The sequence below is a fragment of the Bos grunniens genome, chromosome 15, assembly GCF_055505025.1.
Source record: "Bos grunniens cultivar Pamir isolate PY7600 chromosome 15, Bosgru_T2T1.0, whole genome shotgun sequence".
NCBI classification, from domain to species: domain Eukaryota; kingdom Metazoa; phylum Chordata; class Mammalia; order Artiodactyla; family Bovidae; genus Bos; species Bos grunniens.
In genome coordinates, this window is record NC_141179.1 from 82,007,005 (window position 1) to 82,027,041 (window position 20,037).

At 47.2% G+C, this 20,037-nt stretch overlaps 2 pseudogenes; both read right to left on the minus strand.

The window, feature by feature from the left end:
• Positions 1–2,255: 2,255 nt before the first annotated feature.
• Positions 2,256–5,173, minus strand: LOC147358789 (olfactory receptor 8G17-like; annotated as a pseudogene).
• Positions 5,174–18,884: 13,711 nt separating this feature from the next.
• Positions 18,885–19,860, minus strand: LOC147358790 (olfactory receptor 5AP2-like; annotated as a pseudogene).
• Positions 19,861–20,037: the final 177 nt, after the last annotated feature.

Genomic DNA, 20,037 nt, shown 5'->3' on the forward strand with positions numbered 1-20,037 from the left:
CTTGTGGTGGCACCACGATCTGAGCGTGTAGCTCAAAAAACGACAGAGGTAGCTCAGCACAGGCAAAGGCTGTTCAAACATTTCCACCCTAGGAAACGGTTCACCTCAGTTATGTAGAAGCATGAGTTAACCTGGAGAAGGGTGCGGCAACCCCCTCCAGTATTCTTGCCTGGAGAATCCCTGGGACAGAGAAGCCTGGCGGGCTACAGTCCAAAGAGTCAGACACTGAAGCGACTTCGCACGCACGCACATGAGTTGACCAGAGGCTTATTTCAGATTTAATCTGGTGGTGTTTTAGAACTCCGTACAGAAGATGGTGTAATCAACTGCCCAATGGCCAGTAACAGAGACAAAGCTATGTGTTTATGAAATCTCATTTACTTTTTCTGTGTCTGGACTAAGAAGGCTGTATTTCCCAGTCTCTTCTGCAGTTATGTTAAAGCTGTAAGAGGGTGAGGTGATGTGAGCCAACCTCAGGCCAGACAGTTAAGAGCTCTCTCCATGACGTTCTTGATTATTTCCCCTGACAGTCTTGGAGGGCTCTTCGAGTTTGAGATGATGGCATTGTCGGAGGAAAGGGGTCCAGATATTGACAGATGGATAAAGTCTGCCCTGGCGAGTCACCTGGTGTGTCTCCAGTTTAGCATGGGTAAAAGCCTTTGTGGTGTTAACTGGTGGACATTGTGGGGTTGTCACTGTAGCATAAAGCTACCTAATGCATGTTCTGGATATTAACCTAGTCAGGTCCCACCACCCGGTGGTGACCTGATGACCTCATACGTATTTTTACAGGTGAGTGAATTAGGTTAATTTTTATCAAGTCTCTTTACCATAATGTTCTAGTCCTGACCTTAATTGTAGGTGTGTACTAAAAACTTGGTTTATTAGTTAAAGGAATGTGATGCATAGGAATAATTTAGTAAATATTTACTTTCTAGAAAGAGACACAAAAAGTAAAATATTTTCATGCTTAGTTTACTGGAAAGGATTTTTAAATTATCCATTTTTAGAATAAAATATCAAAATTGAACATGCTTATTAAAAAGTTTTGTAAAATTTTTGAGAAAAATAGAAAAACGTCTTCTCACAGGCCACTATTCTAGTAAGACCATCATTTACCATCATTTGAATCACTGTGTGTACCTCGGGGTTTTTCCTACTCCTTTTTATCACATTGTTGCAATCACACTGTTCTGACCTCCTGTTTTCCATGTTATTATGTCTCTCCATCAACATGACATTTAGGGGTTTAGTTTTTTCCTTCTTTGAATATTTAGATTTCTCTCAAGTTTTTGTTTTCAAACATGATGCTGTGATAACCCTCTTTGTATAGTAAGATTGTCTGTATCTAGAATCACATCCTTAAGAGAGATCTGAAAAAAGTCTTTTGATGATCCCAAAAGCTCAGAGTGAGGCCAGCACGGTCCGGGTTCAGACTCTGTCTTGACGTCCCTGGTGGTACAGTGGGCCGGAGTCGGCCTGCTAATGGGGAGGACACAGGTTCGATTCCTGGTGTGGGAGGACTTCACAAGCCACGAAACAGCTGGGCTGGTGTGCCAAACTCCTGAGCCTGCTCTAGAGTCTTCGAGCTGCGGCTCCTGAGTGTCTGCTCCGCAGCAAGGGACGCGGCCACAGTGAGCAGCCTCTGCACTGCAGCAGAGTAGCCCCGCGCTCTGCAACCAGAGAGAGCCCTGCGCACAGCAACGAAGACCCAGGAGAACAAACAAAAAATTGCCAAGAGGGAAGCATTAAAAAAATGTTGCCTTAGTTTGAGAGCGTGCCTTCCAGTCCCGCGTCCAACCTCGAAGGATGTCAAGTTCACGTTCCTCATTTGTGTGAGTCTCTAAAACACATATACTCACCATATAGCATGTGCATTTATTGGTTTATTTTAAATATTTATTTTTATTTATTTGACCGTGCTAGGTCTTAGAGGATGAGGTGGTTGGATGGCATCACTGATTCCATGGACATGAGTTTGCGCAAACTCGGACAGATGGTGAAGGACAGGGAAGCCTGGCGTGCTGTAGTCCATGAGGTCGCAGAGTCGGGCACGACTGAGCGACTGAACAACAAGGTCTTAGTTGGCATGTGGGATCTAGTTCCCTGACCAGGGATCAAACCCAGGCCCCCTGCATTGAGAGCACGGACTCTTAGCCACAGGACTACCAGAGAAGCCCCTATATGCATATTCAAAGATGTCCAGGCTAAATATAATTCTTTATAATTCTAAATACAATACTTACTCTGTCACGAATTGCTTCAGGTTATTAACTTGTGTTTACTGAGTGAAATCTCCTTCAATTGTAAAGTGAGATCATCCTTAGGATGGCTGCTCCACTGTGCAATGGCAAAGACTGAATATGATAATGGATGCAAAGCTGCTTTAGCAACACTCTGTATAAAGTATGGTATTTGCTGTTTCTTTCTTACTTCCTCCCCCTCCTTCCAAACCAGGCTGCTCCTGGCTGGGACGGTTCACAGTCTGATTGGGAAGACGCTATGCCTTCGTCTTGCCAACAAACAACCTCGCAGGGTTTAGCAGGAGCTTCCTCTGCAGGGCCTCCTTCACCTCCTTGTTGCGGAGGCTCTAGATGACGGGGGTGAGCATGGGGGTTATGAAGGTGCAGCAGACAAACACGACCTGGCCACTGGTATCGTCGGTGGATCCATGAGGCTGGACGTAGGTGAAATCACGGTGCTGTGGAAGGTGGCAATGGCCAGGAAGTGGGAGGCACACATGGAGAGGGCCTTCTCCTTCCCAGCTGCCAAGCGCATCCTCCCAATGGCCACCAAGGCCAGGCCGTAGGAGGTGAGGACGAGGGCAGCAGGTAGATAGGTAGCCAGGGCAGAGAAGATATAGAGGACCACTCCTGCCATGGCTGTGTTGGCACAGGCCCGGCAGAGAAGGGGTTGGATGTCACAGAAGTAGTGCAGTACCTGGTTGGGCCCACAGAAAGGCAGGGCAAAGACATTCCCAGCCTCGATAGCAGAATTAGCGCCACTGAAAGTGAGGAAGCAGCCACCAGCTGGAGACAGGTGCCCCTGGTTATGACGGAGCCGTAGTGGAGAGGTCGGCAGGTGGCCGTGCAGCGGTCGCAGGCCATGGAAGCCAGCAGGAAGCTGTCAGCTGCGGCGTGTATCACAAAGAAGGTCATCTGGACCACGCAGCCCTTGAAGGGGATGGACCTGTCAGAGGCCAGAAAGTCGACCAGCAGCCTGGGTGTGACCACAGAGGAGTAGCAGATATCAAGGAAAGAGAGGACGCTGAGAAAGAAGTCCACGGGACTGCGGAGGCAGGACTCCATGAGGCTGAGCGCCACCATCCCCAGGTTTCCCACCACGGTCATGACATAGATGAGCAGCAAGCCTCCAGAGAGAAGCTTCTGGAGGTCTGGGTCATTGGAGAATCCCCGCAAGATGAGCCGGGTGACGGGGGTGTAGTTTCCAGCGGCAGGGCTAGTTCTCCAGGCGTCACCTGCAGAGGTGGCAACTGATCATCACTCAGACACTTACTACTTCCATAAGTTTGAGCAGCTCACTTAACCATTCTGAGACTCAGTTTCCCTAACTGTAGAACAGGTGATTTATTCTAACCTGTTTCACGAGGTTTCTTGTAAGGATTCAGTTGGATCCTGCTTGTAAATTATATAGCAGAACTAAATTTGTGTTGATAAGAATAATATTGCTGTTCCTTCTTCCTCCCCTCAATGTAATTACTGGCTCTACAAATAATTAATCTTCATTTTCTGTTTGCTTTCATGAGGAGAATTATAACTACCTTTGTGGGGAAAAGACTAGTTTTCTATCCCTAGACTACTTAAGGATAGTAGTAGTCTTCTTTTTTTTTTTAACAGATATTTTTGCTGAGTGTGTCCGCTTGTGCAAGGTACAGCGAGGAGGAACGCCAGGCGCGTGTAAGTTCTCTTCTGCAAGATGCGTGGGAGAGTCACGCTCTAGTGGACAGGACATGAGCTGTGAAGGCAGACAGACCCGCGTCTTCATTTCAGCTCGCCTCTCACTGGCTGTGTCTCCTTGGATAATCTGTCTTTGAGTCTTGTTTTTCTTACCTGTGAAATAGAGATCATGTATCTACTCAGGACTGCTCTGTGGCTTGGGTGAAAATGAATGAATGGAAAAGCTCTGACTGTCCGGAGCACAGTGAGTCATCAGGGAAGGTGAGGTGCCGTCCCCACTCTCTCGTGCCTGCTTCTACACAGGCAGGTCACAGGATGCAGCACTGAAAGGCAGGGTCCTGGCGGCGTGGCAGGATCCGGGCACACGGCTCAGCCTGGACGCTTCCGGCCCCGCATCCCTGCTTCTTCACCAGGGCCCTCGGCATTTTTCATATTCACTCTTCCCTTTCTACTTCTTGGTTGAAGGACTTAATTTTGCACAAATGAAGGGTCTCTGGTCCAGAATGAATATTAATGGTTTTCTTTTTCTCTCATAAGATGACAGCCAGATTCCTTTGATGCACACACACTCACACACACATACACCCACACACTCACACACACACTCACACACACGCACCCCCACACACACTCTCTCACACTCATACACAGACTCACATACACTCACACTCACACACATACACACACACACACACTCACACACACGCACCCACACATACACACTCTCACAGTCATACACAGACTCACATACACTCACATTCACACATACACTCACACAGACACACACACCCACACACTCACACACACTCTTACACACACTGACACACACACACACTCATACACAGACTCACATACACTCACACTCACACACACATATACTCACACAAACACACACACACACATACTCACACACACACTCTTACATTGACACACACACACACACACACTCTTACACACACTGACACACACACACACGGAGTCGTTCAGCTCTGGGTTTAGGCTGAGCGCCTCCATCCTGCTTCCCAGTAAGTGAGGGCTCTGGTCCTCCTCTCCTGCTCCCCCTTTCTTACCATCTTCCCTGGTGCAGACAGACTAGGTTCCCTCCTCACCTACTCCTCCCGCCCAACTCCCAGAGGAACACGTGAGTCCTTCAGAGGCCCATCTACGATAATCCTCACTGACAACGGCCTTGACTGACAGCCTTGCAGACGGACCCGAGGCTCCCAGCTAGCGAAGAGCCTCCAGATGTCTTCCATAACGCCTGTGAAGTCCTGCCTCAACCCTGCCAGGGGCCTCCCCTCACCCAGCAGAATTCCCTCATGTGTGCTGCTGCAAGCTGGAGGCTGAGTGTGACTCACACAGATGCATTTAGACTCGCTTATCCAGGCTTGGTCAACGTTTCCGAGACTTTCTTTCCCCCCTCCTGGGTTGTTTTGTTTCTCTATCACACTGTAACTTCTGAAAGCAGAGACTGTTCTAGGTTTTGTATCAAGAGAATAGCAAATATTTGAACAGTTACAGTTATGCAAGAATATTTGAACAATTGAGGTCGTTCAGCAGTATTTAAACAATTAATTTTCAGAATAGCATAAAGCATGACTTTGACCATTTAGGATCTTGAAATAATGTTGAAAGCAAACTGACTCCTGTGACTCAGGAATGAAGGAACCTGCGAGGACCCTTTCTAGTGACCAGCGAGGGCTTCAGAAAGAGAAGGGACGGGGCTGGACCTTGACAAATCAGGAAGGGGGAGCCTTGTGGAAGAGATGAGGGTGTGCAGCAGCCTGGAAGTGGGAATTAATCTCCTCTGTAAACGTTTACTGGGCAAAAAATGCATGGCAAGGACAGTTTGAGCCTGTTTCCTCAGTTTCCACGAGGTAGAGAGATAGCATGTGTCACTATACTTAGCACGGTTCCGGAAACAGGGTAACACATTAACTTTCATGCCACTCCAAGTTAGATTAGCAACAAGTAGTGGGTTGGACCCCTGAAGGCAGTGGGGTCTCAGGAAATGCTTACAGGCTGGCAGAGTAGGGGGTGGGGTGCGTCCAGATTTGGGGGAGAGGAAGGAGGAGAGAACAGACAACCTCAGCTCTCTGAACCAGCTCTGGTGGGGGAACTCAGTAGGACGTCCGATGGACAATCACCCACCTCAGCGGGCAGTGCCCCCACCTGGCACAGCTCCAGTGGGAACTCAGGATCCTCCCCACCAGGCACGCGGGGGATTCCAGGACTCACGTCCACTCCAGCCCGTGTCTTTGGGGTTCTCTCTAGAGCTGTTCCTGGACTCAGAGCTGATGGCAGGCACCCGGCTCAGGGGAACAGGGAGCGGCCCTCAGGACTGAAGCCGAGGCCGCCTCCGCTCCTGCCAGTTCATCAGCTGGCTCTGCCCCTCAGGACCCCAGGTGCTGTGGCGGCTCAGAGCTCAGGGAGGCCCTGAAACACACCGGGCCCACCTCCTGTCCTGGGACTGCGGGAGGGTCAGTCTCAGGGCAGAAGGGATGATGCCCTGCAGAATCTGGTCACTTGGTTTGGCCTTGAGGCAGAGGAAGTTAGGGTCTCCTTGAGGAGCTGGTGCTGGTGGTTCCACCTTGGCTGCAGGGAGACTCAGAAGGAGAGGTGGGAGCCGTCCAGCTTCCTCCCTGGACTCTGAATTCTGGGTGAAGAGACATTATCTTGCCCCCTGTGGGGGCTTTCTGGAATCTGGAGGCCAGTTTTCCCAGCTAGTCTACTAAAGAGCCCAGGGGACCTTGGCTGGACACTGAGGACCTGCCCTGGGCTCCAACCCTGGAGGAAGAGTCGGTGACGCTGAGCCCCACGGAGAGTGAGTCTAGGGCGGGTCAGGCCGTGCTGAGCCCCTTTCCTTGCTGTTCTGTGTCCCAGCCGTGGTGGAGCCCTGAGGGGGTGGGCACCCTGGGGCAGGCATCCTGGGGCCTGACCCTCTCTGGGAAGCTCTCCTGGCATCAGCCACCAGGGACTCATCCAAGGAGGCGCTGGGAGCCTTGTCAACAGAATGGGTGGTTTATTTATATTAGCAATTTAGAAAATTGTATTTTCAGAAACAAAGCTAGCATTTAAGCACAGGAAATGCCAATGGGTGTAAGGAGGAGCCAAGGGAATGGTTAACCAGGAGCAAAAATGCATTTGGATCATCTCCCAGCTGTGGCTTTCCCCCTCTTTTCCTCTCTCTGACTCTGCTTTGTGGGTGGTGGGGAGAGGGCCTCCTCTCTATTTGTCAGCTGACACTGCTCCCCTGAGCCTGTCCCTTGATGGCTCAGCTGAGGCTCCTGGAGTAGGGGTGGTGGAGGTTCTGGAATCATGAGTGTTTGAACTGAAGAGAAGTACAGAGCATCTGGCCCTGTGAACTCCTGGCTGAGATGCGATGGTCCCACTCTGCTCTGAGTCAGGCCTGGATTTCCCAGTGGGAAGACCAGGAGCAAAGTCTAGGCATCAACATGAAATAAAAAATATATATGGTCATTAAAATAAAGTAGCAGGACATGGAGATTTTCTTTAAAATAATCTGGATGGGTCCATGGTGAAAAATGTAAACAACATTTTGAAGATAATTGACAAGATCTTAATATGAACTGTGAATTGGATAACAGTACTGTATCACTCTAAAATGTCCCAATTTTGATAACTCTACTGTCTGTTCTTGGGAACTGCTCATTAAAGTGTTTAGTGACAAATGGTTTTGAATAAATTATATGTGAATATTTAAAGTGTTTTATATTAAATAAGTGGAGCAAATTAGAAACAGTAACTCCAAAGGACACAGTGTTCTTATATTATTCTTGCAAGTTTAAAAATTGTGTTAAAATACATTATAAATGTAAAATATTAAACTATATTGAAAGAGTGAAAAAAAATCTGGGTGGGAGAAGTTGTAATAGTAGTGAAGCTATAAATTGTTCATAGTTGAAGCTGGAGGATAAGGACGTAGGCACTTTGGGGTTATTTTTTTCTGCAACACAGGTATTACTTGCATTTCTGTGGGGCAAAAATCTGTAAGTTAATATCTATAGTAACTTCACTGAATCTGGAACTTTTAATAAATAGTAAACAGTGAATGAAAGTAGATTTATTTTCCTAAATTAATCTTCAGGAGGTCTTGTTAGGTAATGTCTTAGAATGACCCTGAAAAGACATGCTATTCACTTTTTCCCATTATTTACAAGTTTTGGACAGTTTTTATTAGCAAGTTTATATTTCTACATTTTAATACAGTTATGAATTAATAAATAATATTGATGATCAGTTCAGTTCAGTTCAGTCGCTCAGTCGTGTCCAACTCTTTGTGACCCCATGAATTGCAGCACGCCAGGCCTCCCTGTCCATCACCAACTCCTGGAGTTTACTCAAACTCATATCCATCAAGTTGGTGATGCCATCCAGCCATCTCATCCTCTGTCATCCCCTTCTCCTTCCGCCTTCAATCTTTCCTAGCATCAGGGTCTTTTCAGATGAGTCAGCTCTTCACATGAGGTGGCCAAAGTACTGGAGTTTCAGCTTCAACATTAGCCCTTCCAGTGAACACCCAGGACTGATCTCCTTTAGGATGGACTGGTTGGATCTCCTTGTAGCCCAAGGGACTCAAAAGAGTCTTCTCCAACACCACAGTTCAAAAGACTCAATTCTTCTATGATAGTAGCTACTATTTGTTGACCATTTATCTATGCCAAGCAGTCTCTTAAGGGTTTTACATGTATTAAGTGCGTTTTAGTTCCTCAATACTAATATTAGGTACTATTTTTATTCTCATTTAATAGTTGAAAAAAACTGAGGCACAAATCCCTAAGATCATACAGATAGAAAGTGGCAGAACTATGATCAATCCCAGACTGTCTGGTATCAGATTGTACATATTATTTGCTGTTTCATTCAGGTGCAAAATCAAATTAAGTGTTTGTATCATATTTGAGACTTCACAATTTTTTTTTTTTGGATTCTGAATTGTATTGCTTCTCTCTTTCCTTTCCTTCTAAACATAAAACATTTAAGTACAAAGTTCAGATTTCTAGGATTCCACTTTCTGAAACATTTTTCAGGAAAATATTTCCAAGAGAGGCAGGGATTACCTGAATAGGCAAATAACTTTCCTAGGTCACCCCAGAATATCTAAGTAAGAATGATCAAATCACCAAAGCATCCATTAGTTTTCTATTTTTCTTGTGGCCTTTGGCCCATGCAGTTGCAGGAAGAATTGGAAAAGGATCAATTCCTGGGAGTCTGTTCATTTAATGCCTTGGGGCAAAGGCACAGAAGGGTGGAGAGAGCACTGGATTTTGAGTATAACTATCTGGGTTTGGTTTCAGTTCTTTGTCATCTTTGTGGTCTTCCCTTATATATATACATGGTCTTTGTTTTTATGCTTATTCTGAAAAATATTTTAAAACTACTTGAACTATGCATTTAAAAATGTTCTCAATTGTAAAATATACTTGCAAAAGTGTATAAAATCAACCCCATTTGAAGAACATTGTTAAACACCCATGTATGCTCTATTTGGGGCTTCCCAGGTGGCTCCGCAGTAAAGAATCTGCCTGCTAATGCAGGAGATGCAGGAGACCTGGGTTTGATCCCTGGGTCAGGCAGATCCCCTGGAGGAGGGCATGGCAACCCACTCCAGTATTCTTGCCTGGAGAATCCCATGGGCAGAGGAGCCTGGCGGGCTGCAGTCCATAGTGGGCAAAGAGTCAGACACGACTGAAGTGCTTTAGCAGGCACGCACTTGCACTGTCTACCTTAAAAATACGTTGCCAGCATCTTTTATGTGGTTATGAGTCACCTGGGGATCATGGTAAAATGCAGAGGCTGACTCAGTAGGTTTGGGAGGATCCCGGGGTTCTGTGTTTCTAACCAGCTCCCTCATGGCAGAGATGGTGGTGGTCCGCAGATCACACGCTGGGCATCCTGCTCTGAGAACGCTCCTGTGAGCCTCTCCCTAATTTCACCCCCCCTTTTCTTCGCAACCAGAGAAATCCCAAATTTTGTGTAACCACTTCTTGCTTTATTTTAAATAGCTTTACCATCTGTGAATACATTTCTAAATATGACAGTTGTTTAGTTTTACTTTTCTTTTTAAATTTTAAGCCTGATGATTTTTAAATGCAAGTTTAAAGGGTTATGTTCCATTTCGAGTTGTTACAAAGGGTGGCTGTAGCTCTCGGCTTGTACAGCGCATCCTCGAGCCTGCCTTCCGCCCAGTGCTTGTCCCTCGCACTCCCCCACCCCTGCAGCGCTCCTGGCCCTCCCCAGCCCGGCTAAGTCACTTTAGTCGTGTTGGACTCTTTGTGACCTACGTGGACTGTAGCCTGCCAGGCTTCTCTGTCCATGGGGATTTCCAGGCAAGAGTACTGGAGTGGGATGCCATTTCCTCCGCCAGGGGATCTTCCCAACCCAGGGATCAAACCAGCGTCTGTTAGTTCTCCTGCATTGGCAGGCAGGTTCTTTACCGCCAGCGCCAGCTCTATGAGCCTGCTACTTTTCTGGAACAGTCACTATTTGCTGTATTTTTATTAATAATGCGTTTTAAATTTTATTTATTTATTTTATATTCTGGCTTCCCTGGGTCTTCCTTGCCGCACGGGGGCTTTCTCTAGCTGCGGCGCGTGGGGGCTCCTCCCTGGCTGTGGTGGGCGGGCTTCTCATTGCGGCGGCTTCTCCTGTTGCCAGGCGTGGCTGTGGGCACGCGGGCATCGGGAATCTGCGCGTGGGGTTCGGTAGTTGCGGCTTCCGGGCTCCGGAGCATAGGGTCAGTACTCGCGGTGCAGTTTTAGTTGCTCCGCGGCGGGTGGGATCTTCCTGGCCCAGGGACGGAACCCGTGTCTCCGACACTGGCCGGCAGTCTTCACCACTGAGCCACCAGGGAAGCCCTGCCGTATTTTTTTAAATCACGCAGTATTTGTGTTTGTCTGACTTATTTCACTTAGCATAATCCCCTCCGAGTCCGTCTATGTTGCTGCAAATGGCAAATATTCATTCCTTTTTTGGAACCAAGTAGTATTCCACTGTACACACACGCACCCACACACACACACACACCCGCATCTTCTTTATCCATTCATCTGTTGATGGGTACCTAGATTGCTTCCATGTCTTGGGAACTGTAAATAATGCTGCTGTGAACACTGGGGTGTGCATATCTTTTCAAATTAGTGTTTTTATTTCTTTTGGATACATATAGCCAGGAGTAATTGCTGGGTCATTTCCTGTTTTCTAACTCTATAAATGAAATAATACTGTATGCATTCCTCTGTTACTTTCTTATTTCACTTAACCTTATATGTTTTAGAGACACTCATTTTGATACGGAATGGTATGTAATGAATGGCATGTTATTTTGATATAAATGGACCTGCAGTTCATTTATTTTTGCTGCTGTTTAGCTTCTGTTATGAATAAGCTCCATTTTATTCATCCGTTCCTACTGTTGACAGACATTTGTGCTGCTTTGACTCTTTTGCCGAGAGAAGTGCTGCCATGACTGTTTCAGGTACCTGGTTCGTAATGCAAATGTGCAAGGATTTCTGTTTTATGGAAATTCTGCTCAGGCTGGATCCTAGAGTATGTATGTGTTCAACTTCTTAATTTGTTGCCACTTATTCTCAGAAGTAGAATAGCTCAGCTGGGAGGGTGTTAGACCGAAGACCTAAAGATCCCGGTTCGATCCCAGTTCCGGCAGTGGCTTCAGGTGTCCCACCAACGGTAGCTCCGTGGTGACCGCCTTCTCAGCTGCCCGTGCGCCTGTCTCCACCTCTGTAACGAGGGAACGCCCGGCTGCCAGAGTTCTCACTCACACATGGGCGGTGACCTGCTTCCGTGGACGCGGAAACACTGGCTGATTTTCCTTGGACAGCAAGGAGCTCGGACCAGTCCATCCTAAAGGAAATCAACCCTGAATATTCATTGGAAGGACTGATGCTGAAGCTCCAATACTTGGGCCTCCTGATGCGAAAAGCTAGCTCACTGGAAAAGACCCTGATGCTGGGAAAGACTGAGGGGAAGGGGGGAAGGGAGCGGCAGAGGATGAGATGGTTGGATGGCATCACCGAGTCCGTGGATGCGAGTCTGAGCAGGCTGAGGAGACCTGGCGTGCCGCGGTCCCTGGGGTCACAAAGAATCCACACAAGTTCGTGACCAAACAGCCACAACAATTCTCAGCAGTGGTCAGTCCAGTTTGCACAGAGCCACCCTGACACTGGGATTGTCTGCTGTTTAATGTCACTACTTCGGAGGGTACAGAGCTGTATCTTGGGACTTTGATTTTTCTCTCCCTCATTGCTAGGGAGGTTTTCGGATGTTCATCGGCCAGCCAGATCCTGCACGTCTTCTCACAGACTGTGAGACGTTGGGAGAGTTGCCTCACTTAGATCCTCTTTCCTTCAGCAGTAAGAGGAAGACAACAACATTCACCTCACAGCATATCTAGGGAAAGAGTTGCCGCTGTCAAAATGACATTGACCTAGCTTACTTTAGGTTTCACTTTGACCGGTGCTCTTCCTGGGTGTAGGAAGCTGGAATAATACAGAGATGATGGAAGCACCCAGAAAGGCTCCTGGGTGTAAGGAGAGGACTCTACCAGCTTGTGAAAAGTCCCAAATACCCAGAAGTTGCTTGTTTCAGTTATGGAAACTCTAACAGCTTTAGTTAACAACCCCTAAATTTCAGTGACTTAACAAAATAAGAGTTTATTTTTTGTTGCTGGTTACAAGGCAGCATTTCTCCACCGACTTAGGAAACCAGGTTCCTTCCCTGTGTCTCTGCGATGCCCTTTAGAAGTTCCCTGTTCCACCTGTCAGCAGAGGAAAGAGAGCCAAGAAGTCGTAACACCCACTGACTTCTTAAAAATCCATCCTTGGAAAAAAAAAAAAAAATCCATCCTTGGGATGGCATGTCTCCTCCAGTAGCATTCCTTTGGTGAGACCTGCTCACACGGCGGTGTCTGTATGCAAGGGGGCCTCAGAAAGGTAGCCCCGAGTTGCGACTGTCCACTTACCAGGAGGACACTATGGAAAGGAAGCCACAGTCATACACAGTGTTAACCCGTGATGGCAACTCTTCCCACCAAGGTTAACACAATGGTAGTGACATTTCTGTCCTATCAGCCCACCCTTAGGCAACACGATGCCCTTATTCACACTGAATCTCCTCTTAATGCTCGTTTTAAGGTACATCAGGGGTCCCCCACCTCAGGATCTAATGCCTGATGGTCTGAGGCAAAGCTAATATAATGATAATAGAAATGAGTGAAAGTCACTCAGTCGTGTCTGACTCTGCGACCCTACAGACTATACAGTCCATGGAATTCTCCAGGCCAGAACACTGGAGTGGGTAGCCTTTCCCTTCTTCAGGGGATCTTCCCAACCCAAGGATTGCAGCCAGGTCTCCCACATGCAGGCAGATTCTTTACCAGCTGAGCCACCAGGGAAGCCTGAGAATACTGGAGTGGGTAGCCTATCCCTTCTCCAGCGGATCTTCCTGACAGAGGAATCAAACCGGGGTCTCCTGCATTGCAGGCGGATTCTTTACCACTGAGCTATCAGGGAAACCCCAGTAGAAATAAAGCGCACAACAAATATAATGCACTTGAACCATCCTGCAACAATCCTTCCACCGCAGTTGGTGGAAAAATTATCTTCCACGAAGTCGATTCCTGGGGACAAAAAGATTAGGGACCGCTGATGTAGGTTTCACTTACATCTTGATGAAAGTGAAAGAGGAGAGTGAAAAAGTTGGCTTAAAGCTCAACATTCAGAAAACGAAGATCATGGCATCTGGTCCCATCACTTCATGGCAAATAGATGGGGAAACAGTGGCTGACTTTATTTTTTTGGGCTCCAAAATCACTGCAGATGGTGACTGCAGCCATGAAATTAAAAGATGCTTACTCCTTGGAAGGAAAGTTATGACCAACCTAGACAGCATATTAAAAAGTAGAGATATTACTTTGCCAACAAAGGTCTGTCTAGTCAAGGCTATGGTTTTTCCAGTAGTCATGTATGGATGTGAGAGTTGGACTATAAAGAAAGCTGAGCGCTGAAGAATTGATGCTTTTGAACTGTGTTGGTGGAGAAGACTCTTGAGAGGCCCTTGGACTGCAAGGAGATCCAACCAGTCCATCCTAAAGGAGATCAGTCCTGAGTGTTTATTGGAAGGACTGATGTTGAAGCTGAAACGCCAATACTTTGGCCACCTGATGCGGAGAGCTGACTCATTTGAAAAGACCCTGATGCTGAGAAAGATTGAGGGCGGGAGGAGAAGGGGATGACAGAGGATGAGATGGCTGGATGGCATCACCGGCTCAATGGACATGAGTCTGAGTGAACTCCGGGAGTTGGTGATGGACAGGGAGGCCTGGCGTGCTGCAGTCCATGGGGTTGCAGAGTCGGACATGAGTGAACTGAACTGATGTGGGTTACAGATGGTGGTGAAGGGGTCAAGGAAGAGGACAGAGTTCTGTCATATCTTGGTTTTGTCCTGCTTTGGCTCTGCTGGGAATGTGCTCCCAGGTACACTGTGAGCCCTGGGAGGAGCATTGCATACCATGTTTATTCTTGAGTTTAGAGCTCAATTGTGGCACTTGTATCGGTGCTTCTCAGAATTTAATGTGTACCCCAGTCACCTGGGGGTCTTGTTAAAATGCAGATTCTGATTTGGTAGGTCTGGGTGGGGTCCCAGATTCTCCATTTCTCAAACGCTCTCAGGGAGTGACCATGCCTCAGGTCCAAGGGGAAAAGCTGGTAGAGGCCCATCCACTCATTGATGGAGCATATTTTAACAAGTGGCTATAATCAATCAGGCATTGTCCTGGATGTTGAGGAGAGAACAGGGAACGGGACAGGATACTAATTTGCCGCTCTTCAGATTGAAAGTATAAATATGTGTCCAGCAGCGGTGTAGTGGAGTAGAGACATATCACATACACATTTATCTTGCACTTTTTGTTTCCTGACTTTCGTGTTTTCAAAACGCTTTCCTTTTTGTGATTTCTTATTCTCCCTTGAGGAATATAGGTGTTTGCATGTACCCACTCTTGGGTGGGGCCTCCCTGGTGGCTCAGATGGTAAAGCGTCTGCCTGCAATGAGGGGGACACGTCCCCTGGAGAAGGAAATGGCAACCCACTCCAGTACTCTTGCCTGGAAAATCCCATGGATGGAGCCTGGTAGGCTACAGTCCATGGGGTCGAAAAGAGTCGGACACGACTGAGCCATTTCACTTCACTCTTGGGTGATATATTACAGGGTTTAAACTTAGATAAGATTCCTCTTAGTAAATACTACCAGATTGTGCCTTATTTTTTTGAGAAAATGAGTTTTTTTTTTAAAAAAATATTTATTTGTTTTATTATTATTATTGGCTGTGGTGGGTCTTTGTCGCTACATGTGGGCTTTCTCTAGTTGCTCTGAGCGGGGGCTTTTCTTCCTTCAGTGCTCGGTCTACTCATTGAGCTGGCTTGTCTTATTACTGAAGCACAGGCTCTAGGCGAGTGGGCTTCAGTAGTTGAGGCTCACTGGCCCTAGAATGCGGGCTCAGCAGTTGTGGCCCACGGGCTGGGTTGCCCACAGCATGTAGGGCTTCCCAGGTGGTGCTAGTGGTAAAGAACCCACCCGCCAATGCAAGAGACTTAAGAGACGCAGGTTTGATTTCTGGATCGGGAAGAACCCCTGGAGGAGGGCATGGTAATCCACTCCAGTATTCTTGCCTGGAGAATCCCATGGACAGGGTGGCCTGGTGGGCCATAGGGTCACAGAGAGTTGGACACGACTGAGGAGATTTAGCACGCATGCACATGTGGGATCTTCCCAGACCAGGGATCGAACCGTCTTTGCATTTCAAGGCGGAGGCTTAACCACTGGACTACCAGGGAAGCCCCATCATTTAGTTTTAGAATTCAAGGGAAGTGCGACCTCCAACCTCAGGCAGCTGTCAACTAGCAATTTTACTGCTTGTAGGAAACCATGAACTTAGTCTGTGATTCAAAAAATACTCAACAGAAGTAGCTCAGCACAGGCAAAGGACGCTTAAACGTTCCCACCCAAAGAAACGGTCCACCTCAATTACGTAGAAGTGTGAGTTAACCAGCAGTTTATTTCAACGTTAATCTGGTGGTGTTTTAGAACTTCATACAGATGATGGTGTAATCAGCTGCCCAGTTGGCCAGTGACAGAGGCAAAGCTATGTATCTATTAAATATCACTTAGTTTTTCTATGTCTGGATTAAAAAGAAGGCTATATTCCCCAGTCTCCATTACAGTTATGTTGAAGTCATGTGATTGGGTTTCAGGTGAATGGCATGTGGGTTGAAGTGCTATGATCCAACCTCAGGCCAGGTAATTTAAAGCACTCTATACAACTTTAAAAAAATTTTTTATTTGAAGTCTAGTTGATGGACATATAGTTGATTTACAATACTGTATTAATTTCCGGTCCACAGTAAAGTGATTCTGTTATATATACACTTTCCTGCCGGGGTCCAGCCCCGGCTGATCCAGGGTATTCGAAGCGGGGACGGTGTCGGCGACCTATTTATTTAAATATTTTATCAAAGATATAAAGAGTAATAGGATGAGGATAGCTCAGTAGGAAAATTCAGTGGAGAAAAGAGGCTGAGTAGCTTGGTTTACGCGGGAGACCAATAAAACTTCAAGACAAGAAGCTTGCACCACTTACGTAGGCCGCAGGCGTCCTTCCGTTCTCCCGAAGGAGAGGAGACACTGAGGCCTCCCTGGTCGGATCTTAGAAGCCCAGGCATAATTAGTAAGCATGGTGGGTTCCGCGCTCCAGATGGAGATTCAGCCAGAGTGAGAGAGAGAGCGACATGGGGAGACCAGTATTTCGAGAAACTGATCCCAATTCTTTATTTTCCATGGTCTACTTTTATACACTGAGATGTTATGCAAAAGTCACGTGGGGTCAGCAGTCCTGACTTTTATCAAAGTCAGGTGCTTCATACAAATGTATACAGAGGTCTTAGGGGTGTTACATCATCTTTTGGCCAGGGGGGCCTGCTGACAATTTATGACCCTCTCCTTGTGACAGCGGTCAGTCAACCAGGACACTTATTTCTCCAGGGGTGATTATTCTTAAAACAGACACCACCCAAATAAAGTTACATTCCTGTAGGGTGAGGGTATAGTGGGTTTTAGTTAAGGAAAGAATTTACTTAGCCTAAGGTCTAACGTGATTAATATCAAAGGTTAATACTTATTTCTTCTGTATATTCATTAATGTGTGTAAGGGCAGGGGATGTGGAGTCTTAGCAACAAACATTGGCTCAACAAATGAAAAACCCTTCACCAATACAATTTCTAATCAGCCCATTATACTTATACTAATAGTTTTCTAACTTTTCTAAGGAACCTGTTTTTAGAAGGTTTAAAGCATCTCGTTCCTCTCACAGTTGGGATGCTGTGAGCAATCACATGTGGCCAGACAAGCCTGTCAGGCAGGCTAGAGAACCTTCAGAGGAGTTTGTAGGTTAAAACACTCTTGTCACGCCCAGGAGTTTTTATTAACTGGAGCTCTAAGTTAACTCCTTCTCTGAAAGAGGTGGTGGGGGACAGCCCCCCGTAGTCAGAGGTGTAGGTGAGAGCACAAAGTAGTAAAGTAGGCAGGCTCTGGTTATGGGGGGTAGATGCTCGAGGAGTTCCAGGGGGACTCCTGAGGCTCGATCCCGCCTTTGCGTATGTCGAGCCTCCTTCCTCATAACCTTTGCCACGGGCGGAGTACCTCACTCTGGCCCCCAACACTTTCCCAGGCTTTTTGTTACTCATTTTTATCACACTCTAGATGTTCTGACCTGCTGTTTTCCCTGGATTATGTAGTCTTCATAACATTTAGGGGTTCTATCATAATCCATGCAGGGAGTGATTCTTTAAATAGTATTCCTTCTTTAAGCATTTACATTTCTGCTCATTTTTTTGTTTTAAAAAAATGATACTGTGATAAACCTATTTGTATAGTAAGACTTTCAAATTTAGAATAACATCCCTAGGAAAGATATGAAAAAAGGCTTTTTAGTGATTCCGATTACCAGGGTGAATCCGACTCAGTGCAGATGAAGACTTTGTGTTAACTTAGGAGCAGGCCTTCTAGTCCAGCATTCAACCCTGAATTACGTCAGGTTCCGCTTTTTCATTTGTATGATTCTCTAAAACATATATATTCATATTACACATATAGTTAAAACTATTCAGGCCAGATAGACAGTTTTTTTGGGGGGAGTTGCCTTGAGCAGCTTGCAGGATCTTAATTCACTAGGGTTGGAAGGCATGCCCCCTGTGGTGGGAGCACCCAGGGCTAACTGCTGGACAGCCAGGGAATTCCTAAGATAGAATTTTTTCGGATCAGCCTCCTAAAGCACCGTATCTTAGACCATGCTGTAGCTGCCTAAATGTCTTTCTCTCTCTCTCACACACACACATACACACACATACACTCTGGAGAATTAAAAGATGTACAAATGTCTGTCTAGAAAAACATGTATTGGGAAAGTTCTGTTTTGATCCTGAGGTTTTATTTAACAGGACAGCTCATGAAAACATAGCAGCAGTGAGAAATAAGGACCCTTCTACCCAGGTCATCTTCTGTTTGGAACAGGAAGGAGGAACTGAGCCCCTGGAGCCTACCCCCATGCCACTAAGTCAGTGGGAAAACCAGAATAATTGTGTTGCCCCTGGTGTGATGTTTCCTGGGAGTTATGATGAGCTGCTAATAAACGGCGTGTGGCTGTGGGATAATTGAAATAGCTCTGATTTTTGTGTGGAAGCTCTGATTGTGAATACTCACTCTCTCACCAACTGTATGATTTTAAATAGTTTGTTTTTACAGGATGAATATCCTTCATTGGAAAATAAGACCATCACAGACTATGATACTGCTGTTTCTTTCTAACTTCCTCCCTCTCCTTCCAAACCAGGCTGCTCCTGGCTGGGATGGTTCACAGTCTGACTGGGAAGACGCTATGCCTTAGTCTTGCCAACAAACAACCTCGCAGGGTTTAGCAGGAGCTTCCTCTGCAGGGCCTCCTTCACCTCCTTGTTGCGGAGGCTCTAGATGACGGGGGTGAGCATGGGGGTTATGAAGGTGCAGCAGACAGACACGACCTGGCCACTGGTATCGTCGGTGGATCCATGAGGCTGGACGTAGGTGAAATCACGGTGCTGTGGAAGGTGGCAATGGCCAGGAAGTGGGAGGCACACGTGGAGAGGGCCTTCTCCTTCCCAGCTGCCGAGCGCATCCTCCCAATGGCCACCAAGGCCAGGCCGTAGGAGGTGAGGACGAGGGCAGCAGGTAGATAGGTAGCCAGGGCAGAGAAGATATAGAGGACCACTCCTGCCATGGCTGTGTTGGCACAGGCCCAGCGGAGAAGGGGTTGGATGTCACAGAAGTAGTGCAGTACCTGGTTGGGCCCGCAGAAAGGCAGGGCAAAGACATTCCCAGTCTCGACAGCAAGATTAGCGCCACTGAAAGCGAGGAAGCAGCCACCAGCTGGAGACAGGTGCCCCTGGTCATGACGGAGCCGTAGTGGAGAGGTCGGCAGGTGGCCGTGCAGCGGTCGCAGGCCATGGAAGCCAGCAGGAAGCTCTCAGCTGTGGCGTGTATCACAAAGAAGGTCATCTGGACCAAGCAGCCGTTGAAGGGGATGGACCTGTCAGAGGCCAGAAAGTCGACCAGCAGCCTGGGTGTGACCACAGAGGAGTAGCAGATATCAAGGAAAGAGAGGACGCTGAGAAAGAATCCACGGGACTGCGGAGGCAGGACTCCATGAGGCTGAGCGCCACCATCCCCAGGTTTCCCACCACGGTCATGACATAGATGAGCAGCAAGCCTCCAGAGAGAAGCTTCTGGAGGTCTGGGTCATTGGAGAATCCAGCAAGATGAGCTGGGTGTCGGGGGTGTAGTTTCCAGCGGCAGGGCTAGTTCTCCAGGCGTCATCTGCAGAGATGGCAACTGATCATCACTCAGACAGTACTACTGAGCGTGCCCACCTGTGCAAGGTACAATACAGGAGAACACCAAGCAGGTATAAGTCTTCTTCGAAAGGAAGTAATGGGGCCTTCGTTGGTGATCCAGCGGCTAAGACACTGCGCTTCCAGTGCAGGGGGCCTGGGT